We start from the raw sequence: 16,491 nt of genomic DNA on the forward strand, positions 1-16,491 counted from the left end.
GTGGCCTGATATGCAGTGCTCACTATTCTAGTGAACACTATGTATCAGTCCAGCAACCCTTATTGATGATTGGTTGTAAGTCAACCTTATAGACCAGCTATCCTAGTAGCGTGGATACGAGCAGTCTAAGGCTAAAGACTCGAGAGGGCGCGTTAAGCCAGCTGTTTACCACACATATACCCCTTGAATACCAAGTGAAAGGACACCACACAAGTGTTATGAAAATAAACAGTTATTTATTAAAGATCACAACAGCCCTGTACTCTTTATGAGGACAGGGTACTAAGCACAAACCAAAACGCTTACAAAAATACTTAAGTTAGCACAGTATATACAAATGCCCGAGGGGCACGGAAAACCATATACTCTGAAAGTGGAATGCGAAATTCCTAGCAGGTAAGTACAGTACTAATAGCTTTTGGAATCGCTAGGACTTGACTAGGGAATCGTTAGATTACTTCTAGGAGGCCTAGGGGACTCGGGTGCAGTGTGTGCACTCTCACGCGAGATGCGGGACAAAAGTCTATGGTAGCTAGGAATTAGAAAGTTAGTGTTCTCGGGCGAACCCGACCTGGTAGGGAGAAAACGAAAGTAGATTCTGACCCTTGGATAGTGAGGCTATGCTGGGGCACCGAAATGCCGAAGTTACCTAGCCCAGGGGCTGCAGCTGCATAGGTCTGAAAAGACGTCGGGAATCCTTGTAGACGGACCAGGAGCCGGAAGAAAAGATGCTGGCCGGTGACCAGTGAAGAAAGTTCAGTCGGATCCAAGCCTGGATCTTGAAGATAGATGACACCTGAAAGCAGAGGGGACCAAGTTCGAGACTACTAGCCAGTAGTCAGTGGGCACCAGGAGGGCACCGGATGGTAGCCACCTCGACTAGGTGAGTGGGTGACGCTTGACTCGAAGATCTCACGGACCAGGAGGCGTTGTCGGCGACCAGGATGGAGGATCGAGCTGTCCCACGAAGATAGAAGCTGTCGGCGTCGCTGGACCCAGGATTGGGCAACAAAGCCTTGGCAAATTCAAGCCCACGCGGTGGACCTAAAATGGCGTCTGGAGTGGACCAGGAGGGTCCGGGGTGCCTCTCTTGAAGAAGGAAGCAAAGGCCAGCCTGGAGCAACCAGACCAGCAGTCGTGAAGTCGTTGGGCGTCGTTCAGAGGGCCACAAGCCAGCCGGCTAGTAGCCAAACAACGCGGTGCACAGCAAACAGCAGAAGGGCCCCACGCAGATCGTGGAGATGCAGGGGGGCTGATCTTGGGTGCTGGAGCTGCGCAGGGTCGGGGCTTCTCGGACCCCAAAGCACTCACCAGTGGAGGACACGGTGGGCTTGCAGTAAAGATGTCGTGCAGTCTTGGCGATCGTCGGTCCCTTGAGGTCTCGTCGCACTCACGGTTCTCAGCTGGGCTGTAGAGGTGAGTAGAGGTCAGAGGTGCCAGGGAAGCCGGGTCTCGTCGAGCTGGGTCGTCGGATTCGTGATGAAGGACTTGCAGCAGACCGCAGTGTTCTTTAGGATGGTGCCTGCGGATGCAGGGTGACTACTCCTTAGCCACAAGGGAGAATCTTGAAGAAGAAATCGTGAAGTCCTTTCAAAGAAAGTGGTATCTTGATTCCAAAGATGATCTAATTTTAACAGGGGGCCCGCTCCCATCTTTATACTAAAAAAGGGGGCTGACCCGGTGACTAGGTCCTGCCTATGGGTGGGACCAGGAGGGGGGTGGTTACACCCCTCTCCCCTGCCGGACTTCCCCAGGCCAGGGGCTGGTGTGCCCCTGGAACTGGTTCTGACTGGCCTATGCGTAGTGAGCACCGGGGTGCCACTCAGCAGTCACCTTCCTGAAAAGCCCTGCCTACCCAGGATACACAAAACCATGTCTGGGACGGTGCTAGCACCGCCCCTGACAGGAAACCCTTTGTCCAGGCTCCCCTCGCTGGAAGGACTCCCAGCTGTAGGGGGTCAGACTCGTGTCTGTGGTGGCAGCATCCATTTTGTGGAGCTGAGGCTTCAGTTAACTTTAACCGGGGTTCACAGTTACATACATGTCGTGTCCCTCTAGAAGGGTGGAATGCTAACCCCGTCGCCAGAATTGGCGAGGGGTTAGTATTCCAATTCGTATGACACCTTACTCGACATGTTTTGATAAAGCAATACCAAAGATAGCATTTAACCGCGAGGATTATAATGCACTTAAGAGTATATGGTATGCGATATCATGGAACAGCTATTAGGACTTGATTCCGCAAGCTGCAGACAGGCTCAGCTCATGCCAGAGCACCATCTCACACGATTCCAAGCACTCTGCCTTCAGGATTGTCAAGGCCTGCCATAGGAGTGACTGATAGGAATCTGTGTGTCCATTTTAGGGTTAGGTATAGGTATACTACACCTACAGCAAAGGGTGATTACACGACTTTGCCCCAGCTGTCATGCAGCCAGTTGTGTCAAATTTAGGAGGCCAGCCAGGGGTGGCATAATACATGCTGCAGCCCCTGGCAGCCCTGGGTACACCTATGCCCTGAGTTACAGGGTCTGATAGGGTGGCCCAGTACCAATTGGAAATGTACCTAGGGTACATGGAATCCATTTTAAAGAGAGAGCAGTAGGCCTGGGGTCCTGATTGGCAGGGTCCCAGGTCGACTATGTCCAAAACCAGCTAAAACACAGGGCAAAAAGTTGGGGGCAACCATAGTCAGGATGTACCTTCCTACACAACCCCCCCCCAAACGAAAGGAGATAAGGCTATCCTTGTCCAGGTAAGCCTCTATTACCTAAGTGGCCATATAAGGAAGGACCAGCTCTGGCTTGGTTTCCCCCTGTGTCATGGTCCACTAGGCAACCCCTCACCCTAAGGGTATCTGAGGGTCTCCACCATAGGGAATCTCTGTCTCTGGTGTGTCTTGGGAAAGAAGAAGGCTGATGCTGGGATGGAGTACTGAAGTGAGGCTCCTCTACCTTTGGGCTCAACTTCCTCCAATCACCATTCATCATGTGTGCCTTTCTTTCTTTAGCTGAGATGCACTGAGCTCTCAGGGTCAGCCTCTGGCTACCTAAAGCTGGAGGCTGAGTCCCTCTGTTTGGCTTACTGGAGGGACAGGTCAGGTCTGGGGTTTTTAGGCCCCATGTTTGGCTGTGCCCAACAGTGTCCAGCTGTGGGAGTTCCCTAACTACTTTTAAGGGGGATCCCTCAGGAGTCTGTTCTATTTTCACTTGGCTAGGTTTACCAGCTTCAGTGATCCTAATCTGCTGATTAGGGGGTTCTTTTGGACAGGGGGCCCTTTGGGGTCCACCACTGGCCTCCCTGGTCTCTTCAGCCCTGGGCTGACTGAGGCAGGGTAGAGAGGTGCAGGTTACCTGCTCCAGACTGGGTCCCACCTGGGAAGGGTCCACTGCCATCAGGGGTTCTGCCAGGCTAGGCCTGACTACCTCTGGGGCAGTTCCTTCAACAGGGGTAGAGTCAGTTCCCTGAGGAGGCTGGCTCTCACCTAGTGTCTGGGAGGGGGAAGACTCTTCTTCCTCCTCAATGCTCTCTGTTTGAGTGGAGTGATCCATTGTTTCAGGCTTCACAACCTCACTATCTGTCTGAGTAGAGGCTGAGACCATTTCAACCTTGCCAACCTTTTCAGGAGGGCACTCAGTCTGTGTTTGGGCTGTGACTGTCACAGCCCTCCTATCCTGTTCTGAAAAGTCTGTCTGAGCCTGGGCAGTGGCTATCACTGCCCTTCCAACCTTTTCAGGGAGGAATGGTGCTTGGACTGGGGCTGTAGCTATTACTGCCCCACTAACCTGTCTGGATAGGCCTATCATTCTGGAATGAGTTTCTTGTTCCACCTCAGCCCATGCTGAGAGTTCCAGGTCATTCCCCAGTAAGCAATCTACAGGTAGGTTATCTGTCACTGCCACTCTCATGGGCCCTGTGACATTACCCCAGCTGAGCTTGACTACTGCCATGGGATGCCTTCTTTTCATTCCATGAATGTCTGTCACCTGATAAGTAAAACCAGGGGTCAGTTGAGCAGAGGGGACCAGATGGTCACTCACCATGGTGAGGCTGGCCCCTGTGTCTCTGAATGCCTCAACTTTCTGACCATTCACTAAAACTTCTTGTCTATACTTGCCCAAAACGTGGGGTCCAGTAGTGAAGTTGGCAAACCCCATGCCAGTCTCACAGACAAGAGTGTGGTCAGGGAACCTGGCTAAGCCATAGTCCTCCTGTTGGCCCAGAGTAATGCCCACCACATTCTTGGGGGCACTCCCACCACCTGGGGGATTACCACTAGTGGTAACAGGAGGTTTAGGAGTATTACCTGGGGGTGTATTTCCCTTATTACCATTTTTAGGGCAACTGGCATCACTTTTGTAATGGCCCACCTGTTTACAGGTATGGCAATAAGGTTTCTTTTGTTCAGAAGGAGTGTTCTGGGACCCACCACCCTTGTTGGAGTTTTGGGGCCCTTGGGAAGTCTTCTCTGTGGATTTATCCCCACCCTTCTCTTGAGGCTTGGTTGATTCCTTTTTCTGGTCACCACCCTGGTTTTTAGGCCTAACCCTGGTTCTGACCCATTTGTCTGCCCTCTTACCCAATTCCTGTGGAGAGGTCAACTCAGAGTCTACCAGGTGCTGATGTAATAGCTGGTTCTGACAATTATTTAAGATTTGCTCCCTCATAATTAGATTATACAATCCTTTAAAATCAGTAACCTTACTACCCAGTAGCCAGCCTTCAAAAGCCTTAGTGGCACAATCAACAAAGTCAGTCCAATCTTGAGACTGAGTTTTCTGGGTGTCTCTGAACAGCATCCTGTATTGTTCAGTGGTTAAACCAAACCCATCAACCAGTACATTCTTCAAGACTTGGTAATTGTTAGCATCCTCCACCCTTGTGGTGAGGAGCTTATCTCTACCTTTACCATCAAAGGAGAGCCACAAGATAGCTGCCCACTGACTTTGGGGAACACCCTGCACAGTGCAGGCTCTCTCCAAAGCAGTAATCCATTTGTGGATGTCATCCCCTTCTTTAAAGGGGGGCACTATCTTATTCAGGTGCTTTGTATCAAAACTCCTTTCCCTATTGCTAGGTTTATTGCTGCCACCAGTGGGAACTGTCCCACTCAATTGTTGCTCTCTAGCAAAGGCAAGTCTCTCTTTGGCCAGGGCAAGTTCTTCCCTTTCAATCCTTAGTTTGACTGCCCTTTCTTCAGCTTCATACACTCTCCTCTTAGGGGAAGACATTCCTCTGTGAGAAGAGTTGAGAGAGCCATTGGTTCGAAAGGATCTGCTAGAGCCTCTTGATAGAGACCTAACTCGTCCATTCCCAATGTTAAGCTGACCTGAGAGTGGGCCCAGGGGTCCCCCAGTACCAAGCTCATGTCTGCTTAAGTTGGACCTGCTTAGTCTGCTGACTTCTACCTGTCCCTTATCTGCCTCATCCCCTGATAACTCATCCTCATCCTCAGCAACATCTGCCTCAAGGAGGGGATGGATATCAAAGGGACCCTGTAAGGAGGGCAAACTTCCATCTGGATTAGAAGGGTCTGGGTTACCAGCCCTACTGGCATCATAAGCCTCTAGGAGACCAATCAGAAAGGAAGTGGTGGGGTTAGACCCCTGTTTTAGTTTCCTGAGAGTACACACTTGTCTCATCTCATGGAAGCTAAGAGCAGCATATTTAGAAGGGACCTGTGGAGGGTCCACTGACACAAGGGGATACTCAGAGTTTCCTCCTTTGTCTGACATGCTGCTTCTAGTGTGGTGTAAGTGATGCACCTACCTACACTATGTGTTTACCTACTGATCCCTTGCTAAGAGTTGCAGCCAAGGTGTGCTAAGCCTTGAGGAGCTACAACAGCTGGTTCAGTAGAACTCAGAGTATTCTAAGCTTTAGTTATATGTACCTAACAGTACTTATGTGATCTTTCAACAAGATATTCTTAGGATACGTGTGGTAAAACAACAGCAAGCTCAAATCCCAACCGCTGCTCACCAATGTGAGAAGGTGGCCTGATATGCAGTGCTCACTATTCTAGTGAACACTATGTATCAGTCCAGCAACCCTTATTGATGATTGGTTGTAAGTCAACCTTATAGACCAGCTATCCTAGTAGCGTGGATACGAGCAGTCTAAGGCTAAAGACTCGAGAGGGCGCGTTAAGCCAGCTGTTTACCACACATATACCCCTTGAATACCAAGTGAAAGGACACCACACAAGTGTTATGAAAATAAACAGTTATTTATTAAAGATCACAACAGCCCTGTACTCTTTATGAGGACAGGGTACTAAGCACAAACCAAAACGCTTACAAAAATACTTAAGTTAGCACAGTATATACAAATGCCCGAGGGGCACGGAAAACCATATACTCTGAAAGTGGAATGCGAAATTCCTAGCAGGTAAGTACAGTACTAATAGCTTTTGGAATCGCTAGGACTTGACTAGGGAATCGTTAGATTACTTCTAGGAGGCCTAGGGGACTCGGGTGCAGTGTGTGCACTCTCACGCGAGATGCGGGACAAAAGTCTATGGTAGCTAGGAATTAGAAAGTTAGTGTTCTCGGGCGAACCCGACCTGGTAGGGAGAAAACGAAAGTAGATTCTGACCCTTGGATAGTGAGGCTATGCTGGGGCACCGAAATGCCGAAGTTACCTAGCCCAGGGGCTGCAGCTGCATAGGTCTGAAAAGACGTCGGGAATCCTTGTAGACGGACCAGGAGCCGGAAGAAAAGATGCTGGCCGGTGACCAGTGAAGAAAGTTCAGTCGGATCCAAGCCTGGATCTTGAAGATAGATGACACCTGAAAGCAGAGGGGACCAAGTTCGAGACTACTAGCCAGTAGTCAGTGGGCACCAGGAGGGCACCGGATGGTAGCCACCTCGACTAGGTGAGTGGGTGACGCTTGACTCGAAGATCTCACGGACCAGGAGGCGTTGTCGGCGACCAGGATGGAGGATCGAGCTGTCCCACGAAGATAGAAGCTGTCGGCGTCGCTGGACCCAGGATTGGGCAACAAAGCCTTGGCAAATTCAAGCCCACGCGGTGGACCTAAAATGGCGTCTGGAGTGGACCAGGAGGGTCCGGGGTGCCTCTCTTGAAGAAGGAAGCAAAGGCCAGCCTGGAGCAACCAGACCAGCAGTCGTGAAGTCGTTGGGCGTCGTTCAGAGGGCCACAAGCCAGCCGGCTAGTAGCCAAACAACGCGGTGCACAGCAAACAGCAGAAGGGCCCCACGCAGATCGTGGAGATGCAGGGGGGCTGATCTTGGGTGCTGGAGCTGCGCAGGGTCGGGGCTTCTCGGACCCCAAAGCACTCACCAGTGGAGGACACGGTGGGCTTGCAGTAAAGATGTCGTGCAGTCTTGGCGATCGTCGGTCCCTTGAGGTCTCGTCGCACTCACGGTTCTCAGCTGGGCTGTAGAGGTGAGTAGAGGTCAGAGGTGCCAGGGAAGCCGGGTCTCGTCGAGCTGGGTCGTCGGATTCGTGATGAAGGACTTGCAGCAGACCGCAGTGTTCTTTAGGATGGTGCCTGCGGATGCAGGGTGACTACTCCTTAGCCACAAGGGAGAATCTTGAAGAAGAAATCGTGAAGTCCTTTCAAAGAAAGTGGTATCTTGATTCCAAAGATGATCTAATTTTAACAGGGGGCCCGCTCCCATCTTTATACTAAAAAAGGGGGCTGACCCGGTGACTAGGTCCTGCCTATGGGTGGGACCAGGAGGGGGGTGGTTACACCCCTCTCCCCTGCCGGACTTCCCCAGGCCAGGGGCTGGTGTGCCCCTGGAACTGGTTCTGACTGGCCTATGCGTAGTGAGCACCGGGGTGCCACTCAGCAGTCACCTTCCTGAAAAGCCCTGCCTACCCAGGATACACAAAACCATGTCTGGGACGGTGCTAGCACCGCCCCTGACAGGAAACCCTTTGTCCAGGCTCCCCTCGCTGGAAGGACTCCCAGCTGTAGGGGGTCAGACTCGTGTCTGTGGTGGCAGCATCCATTTTGTGGAGCTGAGGCTTCAGTTAACTTTAACCGGGGTTCACAGTTACATACATGTCGTGTCCCTCTAGAAGGGTGGAATGCTAACCCCGTCGCCAGAATTGGCGAGGGGTTAGTATTCCAATTCGTATGACACCTTACTCGACATGTTTTGATAAAGCAATACCAAAGATAGCATTTAACCGCGAGGATTATAATGCACTTAAGAGTATATGGTATGCGATATCATGGAACAGCTATTAGGACTTGATTCCGCAAGCTGCAGACAGGCTCAGCTCATGCCAGAGCACCATCTCACACGATTCCAAGCACTCTGCCTTCAGGATTGTCAAGGCCTGCCATAGGAGTGACTGATAGGAATCTGTGTGTCCATTTTAGGGTTAGGTATAGGTATACTACACCTACAGCAAAGGGTGATTACACGACTTTGCCCCAGCTGTCATGCAGCCAGTTGTGTCAAATTTAGGAGGCCAGCCAGGGGTGGCATAATACATGCTGCAGCCCCTGGCAGCCCTGGGTACACCTATGCCCTGAGTTACAGGGTCTGATAGGGTGGCCCAGTACCAATTGGAAATGTACCTAGGGTACATGGAATCCATTTTAAAGAGAGAGCAGTAGGCCTGGGGTCCTGATTGGCAGGGTCCCAGGTCGACTATGTCCAAAACCAGCTAAAACACAGGGCAAAAAGTTGGGGGCAACCATAGTCAGGATGTACCTTCCTACAGAGGGGGCGATCGCGGGTCTGCTGCCCTTGACTTCGCTGCACGGTTGCAGGAATGCTGTTGCTGACTTTTACTTCAAGTTGTTTGTTTCCTTGGCAAGTACAATATTAGACCGATGGTAGGGACTCTTTGAGGGTAAGCCCGCGGTGCCAGGCTAGTGCAAGGGGGCATCGGTTGACTCCGCCTGGCTGGCAGAGGTTAACGAGGGCTCGACGGTGAGCAGAGCATTGGAGTCTCGGTGCTCACTGGTCATCAGTTTTGCCGCACTCTAATATTGGGAGTCGACCTATATGATAGTGTATCGAAATGTGCCTTTCATGGGGAGTACCGGCCACTCACTTGGTGAGGAGGATGTACATTTCGTGTCTTTGTTGGTGTCCATGCACCGATTGCTCGGCCGGGTTTTTACACTGGGTGCAGTGAGGCGTCTGCGCCACAGGGTGGCACTGTCCTTCAGTACGATCTTCATACACGCCAAATGTTGTCAGTTTTATTTTACTGTTTTCTCCAGCAGCTCATCTTTACCATGGTATAGTCAGTGTAACGTTCACTGTATAATGGCCTCTTTTGGTGGGCGTAGGGAAGTGGTGCGTGTGATTTCAGGCATGTTCTGTGAGAAACCGAGGGTGGGTCGGAGAAACCGAGGGTGCGTCGGAGAAACCGAGGGTGGGTCGGAGAAACCGAGGGTAGGCCGGAGAAACCGAGGGTGGGTCGGAAAAACCGAGGGTGGGTCGGAGAAACAGAGGGGGGGCCGGAGAAATCGAGGGGGGGGGGCGGAGAAACCGAGGGGGGGGGGGGGCGGAGAAACCGAGGGTGGGCCGGAGAAACCGAGGGTGGGTCGGAAAAACCGAGGGTGGGCCGGAGAAACCGAGGGAGGGTCGGAGAAAGCCAGAGGGGGGGGGGCCGGAGAAACCGAGGGTGGTACCGGAGAAACCGAGGGTGGGTCGGAAAAACCGAGGGTGGGTCGGAGAAACAGAGGGGGGGCCGGAGAAACCGAGGGGGGGGGGGCGGAGAAACCGAGGGTGGGCCGGAGAAACCGAGGGTGGGTCGGAAAAACCGAGGGTGGGTCGGAAAAACCGAGGGTGGGTCGGAAAAACCGAGGATGGGTCGGAGAAACCGAGGGAGGGCAGGAGAAACCGAGGGTGGGCCGGAGAAACCGAGGGTGGTAGGAGAAACCGAGGGTGGGCCGGAGAAACCGAGGGTGGGCCGGAGAAACCGAGGGAGGGTAGGAGAATCCGAGGGAGGGTCGGAGAAAGCCAGAGGGGGTCGGTGAAACCGAGGTTCATCTCGTCTGTAGCAAGTAGCCTTTCCGTCCTGCTACTTGCAGTCACTTTGTGTCTCCCTGTTTTCAAGCACCAGTTGAGCAGCCAAGGAAGTGACATATGTGAAACCTTTGGCTTTGATACAGCTCACATCCGCGTGTTAATCACACACGTATTATGTTTAATGACTGCTCATTGCTACTGTCCCAGTCCTCCAGTCCCAAACACAGCACAAAATGCACTGCTCAAAAATGAGACAATAAAAACTGCAGATGCCTGGTAAGCGTCCCACCTGTCCATTACAGATGCAGAAGTGTCAAGTAAAGACCATGACACAACAAGCCTTGGCAGGACCAGCTTGGCTGTACAGAGAACTCATTTCACAAACTTGAGTCTAACATATAGGTGGGGGGGGGGGCGGGGTTGGATCAAGATTAAAAAATAAAAACAGCATTCCTTAGTGGTTTCCTCCACTTTGTGTCTCCCTATTTTCAAGCACCAGTTGAGGGGGCCAAGGAAGTGGTCCCCACTTCAGCGGTCCCGGGGGTGATTGGAGGCATGTGGGACCGCTGGGGGTTATTCCAATATCTCCTTCTGGCTATGGCTAGAGGAGGGGGCGATCGCGGGTCTGCTGCCCTTGACTTCGCTGCACGGTTGCAGGAATGCTGTTGCTGACTTTTACTTCAAGTTGTTTGTTTCCTTGGCAAGTACAATATTAGACCGATGGTAGGGACTCTTTGAGGGTAAGCCCGCGGTGCCAGGCTAGTGCAAGGGGGCATCGGTTGACTCCGCCTGGCTGGCAGAGGTTAACGAGGGCTCGACGGTGAGCAGAGCATTGGAGTCTCGGTGCTCACTGGTCATCAGTTTTGCCGCACTCTAATATTGGGAGTCGACCTATATGATAGTGTATCGAAATGTGCCTTTCATGGGGAGTACCGGCCACTCACTTGGTGAGGAGGATGTACATTTCGTGTCTTTGTTGGTGTCCATGCACCGATTGCTCGGCCGGGTTTTTACACTGGGTGCAGTGAGGCGTCTGCGCCACAGGGTGGCACTGTCCTTCAGTACTGTAGTGTCTTGGTGTGGACACGTTCTAGTGTTCCTGTGCAATGTAATACAATCTACACCCACCCACCACAGACGTCATGGTGTCACATGACGCTGCCAATAAAAGAGGCTGAGCGCACGTGCTCAGGACCTTTCCTACCACTATATCCTGGTGTCCGTGTCGTCCTTGCTGCACCTACCATGAGGGCCCAGGGCCCACACTTTCAATCATTACAATGGCGACGAGGTCGGTAGTGCAACCTACGCGTGCCACTACCAAACACTGCGAAGAAGGGGGAGTGGTGCCTGCCTGAAGGGCACCCCCTGCAGCAAGGCACAGCGAGCCGAGAAGCCGGTGCATGTCGGAGCCAGCAGCCGACCGCGACGCTGCATCTGGCCAGCCGGCCGAAGGTGAGCCCCTGGTGGGTGAAGAGCCAACAGTAACTGGGCAAATAATATAAGCAGGACCAGCGGAGCCTACCCGCGGTCTGCTCGAGTCATCCCCGGCCCCCGCCGCGTGTGTAAAGGAAGCGGCGGGGCCCAGAGTAAGCCACGGCGCGAAGGGAAGGCGGCCGGACCCAAAACTCAACTACACCAACGAGGGGGAGGGAGCGGAGTAGCTAACCGCCTCCCCACCCCCCTCGCGACGCGGTCCAGGCCAGCGGAGCCCACCCGCGACCGGCCGGCAGCACCTCCATCGAGGGAAGACACAGCAGCGCCAGCGGAGCCCACCCGCGGCCCGCCGGTAGCGCCTAGAGGAGGACAGAGACGAAGCAGCGCCAGCGGAGCCCACCCGTGACCTGCGACAAGCAAGGCAGGTCTCCGCCGCGCAGCGTGTGAGTGAGAAGCTGCAGCGGCGGGAGACCGGCGAAAGTGGGGCCAGCGGACCGAGTACGTTCAAGGCAGAGCCGGCGGAGCCCAACCGCGGCCTGCCTAGTGCGTTCCTCGCCGAGGAGGAGTGACCGGAGCGACGAGATCCCCCACCGGAGGAAACAACTTCTCCCCCGCCCGCGTGAGCACTGCCGAGGCGGCTGCGGACGGGGGGTGAGAGCGAGGAAGGAGCAAGCATCGGCAAGCGACCAGCGCCGCCAAGAGCTGAAGGCGCCCCCCCCTCGTGTGCTCCGCGTGAGGAGCAAGTGGGCACGGGAGCAAGGGTGAAGAGACCGCATGCCAGCTGCCAGCGCTGCCGTCTGGAAGGAGCCCCCGCGTGTGCCGTGTGAGGAGCAAGTGGGCACGGGAGCAAGGGTGAAGAGACCGCATGCCAGCTGCCAGCGCTGCCGTCTGGAAGGAGCCCCCGCGTGTGCCGTGTGAGGAGCAGTGTGCAAGGGAGCAGGGGAGAAAGACGTCTGAAAGCTGCCAGCGCCGCCGTTATTAGAAGAGCCCCCCCTCGTGTGCTCGGTGTGGGGCAAAGTGCCGGCAAAGCGGTCACCACCGCCAGAAGTTACAAAAGCCTCACTGGGACAGGAACCACACAGAGAACACACCAGTGCATCCAGCAAGACAGCAAAGTAGCCCCCAGCATCAATGCCTGCACAACACGAGAAAGGGAACTCAAGGGTGCTCCTCCAATGCCTGCCTGACACCAGCACAATTACAATTTGGAAACAATTCTTACACACTTAAAGCAGAGGAAAAGAGACTCACCCATCGACAGCAGCAGCTCCAAACCCCGGTGCACAGAAGCAGTAGAGTGCACACCAGGGAAGGACAAGCCAGGCTGCTCGAAAGATCCAGAACACTGCCACCCTGTGGCCAAAAGTATTACTGCACCAACATCTTCAAGCACAAAACAAGCACTGCTCAAAGCGACAGAAGTAAGCACCATCGAGGAGCAACAGTCGGAGTAGCGCCCCAAGGGAGAACGTCTCAACGCCGCAATCCAGAAAGCGCGCTCCGCGCAGAAGTCAAGTAAGAGAAAACACCAACACGCACCAGCAAGGAGTCGGCACATGCCACTTCCAGAGTGACGTGGGAAGAGGCACCAACGCCTCACCAAGCATCCAAGCAAGGACGAAACGTCTGGAGAAGACAGCTGCCAAGCTCTGGAGGTAGGATCAGGGAATAAGACTGCCGAGATCAGAAGACGGAGAGAGCAGTGACTTCTAGTGGCCACGGGAGATCACCGCAGAATCAACTAACGCCCGCCAACGGTCCGAAGCAGCAAACTTCTGACGCCATCCAAAGCAGCAAGTACCCGACGGTCCAAAGGCAGCAAAGTACTGGACGTCAGCCAAGCAGCAAGACAAAGGACGCCAGCCAAAGCTGCAAGTACCGACGACACGCAACAAGTGTCCGAGAGCCTTGAAGAAAACGGGCGCAGATAACGCGCCACGTGGCAAGGCACAGCCCCCACGAGATGGAAGAAGGGCACAGGTAACGCCACAGTGCAGAAGAGTTACCGGAGAAGACCACTAAGCGTGGCACCCCCAGAAGCCGATCCACAGAAAGATCGCGTACCAAGTATGACCCGCGATGGGTTCCTTAACCAACATCAGAAAGTCCGAAGGGACGACCGAAGAAACCTGCCAAAACATCAGCAGGAGCGGGCCGCCAATGGTCCAGGACGTTCGACCTAGTCAAGGTCTCTACACACCATCCCACGAACGTCACCTACAAGAATCCAGTGAAGAGGGTTCGCGACGCCAACTCAGGAAGCTGAGGAAGAAGGAGGAAGTGTTCCAGTCGGGGACAAACCAGGATCACACATGCAGCGGGCGCGCCCTGCATGGAGGAGCCAGGTCAGGAGAGGAGATGCAAGATTGGACCGAGTGTTGTCGCGAAACAGGAAGGGAGAAATGGAAGACCTGAGTGGCACGTCTGCCACCGCGAAAAGAAAGGAAGAAGAGGAGAGAGCTGTGTGGCACGTCTGCCACTGCGAAAAGAAAGGAAGAAGAGGAGAGAGCTGTGTGGCACGTCTGCCACTGCGAAAAGAAAGGAAGAAGAGGAGAGATCTGCGTGGCACGTCTGCCACTGCGAAAAGAAAGGAAGAAGAGGAGAGATCTGTGTGGCACGTCTGCCACTGCGAAAAGAAAGGAAGAAGAGGAGAGATCGGCGTGGCACGTCTGCCACTGCGAAAAGAAAGGAAGAAGAAGAGAGAGCTGAGTGGCACGTCTGTCGCCATCAACAGAAAGGAAGAAAAGGAGAGACCTGCGTGGCACACGCCACAGTGTAAAGAAAGGAAGAAAAGGAAAGACAGGTGGCAAACCTGCCCCGGCTTGAGAGCAAGGAAGGATATCCACGTGGCCGTTGCCACAGTTAAACAAGGAAGGACATCCACGTGGCCGTTGCCACAGTTAAGAACAGCAGAAAGAAGTATATCCCAGTGGCCGTTGCCACAGTTAACAATAGAAGGAAGTAATCCACGTGGCCGTTGCCACAGTTAAGTAAAGAAGGAATGAACCCACTTGGCTGTGACTACAGCTAAGAGTGAAGAAGAAGTCAGGCGCAGTGGGCCCCCACAGTGAGCCCAAGGCCAACCATCATTCCACGGCGAACCACAAGAACTCCAACCGCACCCGTCACCGAGGAGGTCAGCAACAGAAAGACTGTGAGTACAACGGGGTTCCCCAAGGCTTGCAGACTGTTTCCATCGGCACCACCACCAGGCCTAAGCGGACAGTTGTTCCCCTAAACAAACTGAACTCCATCTGCCCAACCCCAAGCAGCGGCGAAGTGAAAAGCTTGGCGGAACTGAACACTTCACTGCATCCTGAGATAAGTTAATTCCCCAGACGTGAATTATTAAGTTTGTTGTTTCATTGATTAAAAAGGGGAGTGATGTAGTGTCTTGGTGTGGACACGTTCTAGTGTTCCTGTGCAATGTAATACAATCTACACCCACCCACCACAGACGTCATGGTGTCACATGACGCTGCCAATAAAAGAGGCTGAGCGCACGTGCTCAGGACCTTTCCTACCACTATATCCTGGTGTCCGTGTCGTCCTTGCTGCACCTACCATGAGGGCCCAGGGCCCACACTTTCAATCATTACAAGTACGATCTTCATACACGCCAAATGTTGTCAGTTTTATTTTACTGTTTTCTCCAGCAGCTCATCTTTACCATGGTATAGTCAGTGTAACGTTCACTGTATAATGGCCTCTTTTGGTGGGCGTAGGGAAGTGGTGCGTGTGATTTCAGGCATGTTCTGTGAGAAACCGAGGGTGGGTCGGAGAAACCGAGGGTGCGTCGGAGAAACCGAGGGTGGGTCGGAGAAACCGAGGGTAGGCCGGAGAAACCGAGGGTGGGTCGGAAAAACCGAGGGTGGGTCGGAGAAACCGAGGGTGGGTCGGAGAAACCGAGGGTGGGTCGGAGAAACCGAGGGTGGGCCGGAGAAACCGAGGGTGGGCCGGAGAAACCGAGGGTGGGTCTGAGAAACCGAGGGTGGGTCGGAGAAACCGAGGGTGGGCCGGAGAAACCGAGGGAGGGTAGGAGAAACCAAGGGTGGGTCGGAGAAACCGAGGGTGGGCCGGAGAAACCGAGGGAGGGTAGGAGAATCCGAGGGAGGGTCGGAGAAAGCCAGAGGGGGTCGGTGAAACCGAGGTTCATCTCGTCTGTAGCAAGTAGCCTTTCCGTCCTGCTACTTGCAGTCACTTTGTGTCTCCCTGTTTTCAAGCACCAGTTGAGCAGCCAAGGAAGTGACATATGTGAAACCTTTGGCTTTGATACAGCTCACATTCGCGTCGCGTATTAATGACACACGTATTATGTTTAATGACTGCTCATTGCTACTGTCCCAGTCCTCCAGTCCCAAACACAGCACAAAATGCACTGCTCAAAAATGAGACAATAAAAACTGCAATTGCCTGGTAAGCGTCCCACCTGCCCATTACAGATGCAGAAGTGTCAGAATGCAAGTAAAGACCATGACACAACAAGCCTTGGCAGGACCAGCTTGGCTGTACAGAGAACTCATTTCACAAACTTGAGTCTAACATATAGGTGGGGGGGGGGGGGGGGGCGGGGTTGGATCAAGATTAAAAAATAAAAACAGCATTCCTTAGTGGTTTCCTCCACTTTGTGTCTCCCTATTTTCAAGCACCAGTTGAGGGGGCCAAGGAAGTGGTCCCCACTTCAGCGGTCCCGGGGGTGATTGGAGGCATGTGGGACCGCTGGGGTTTTTCCAATATCTCCTTCTGGCTATGGCTAGAGGAGGGGGCGATCGCGGGTCTGCTGCCCTTGACTTCGCTGCACGGTTGCAGGAATGCTGTTGCTGACTTTTACTTCAAGTTGTTTGTTTCCTTGGCAAGTACAATATTAGACCGATGGTAGGGACTCTTTGAGGGTAAGCCCGCGGTGCCAGGCTAGTGCAAGGGGGCATCGGTTGACTCCGCCTGGCTGGCAGAGGTTAACGAGGGCTCGACGGTGAGCAGAGCATTGGAGTCTCGGTGCTCACTGGTCATCAGTTTTGCCGCACTCTAATATTGGGAGTCGACCTATATGATAGTGTATCGAAATGTGCCTTTCATGGGGAGTACC

The sequence above is a fragment of the Lissotriton vulgaris genome, chromosome 12 (genome assembly GCF_964263255.1).
Source record: "Lissotriton vulgaris chromosome 12, aLisVul1.2, whole genome shotgun sequence".
In the NCBI taxonomy this organism is placed as follows: Eukaryota; Metazoa; Chordata; class Amphibia; order Caudata; family Salamandridae; genus Lissotriton; species Lissotriton vulgaris.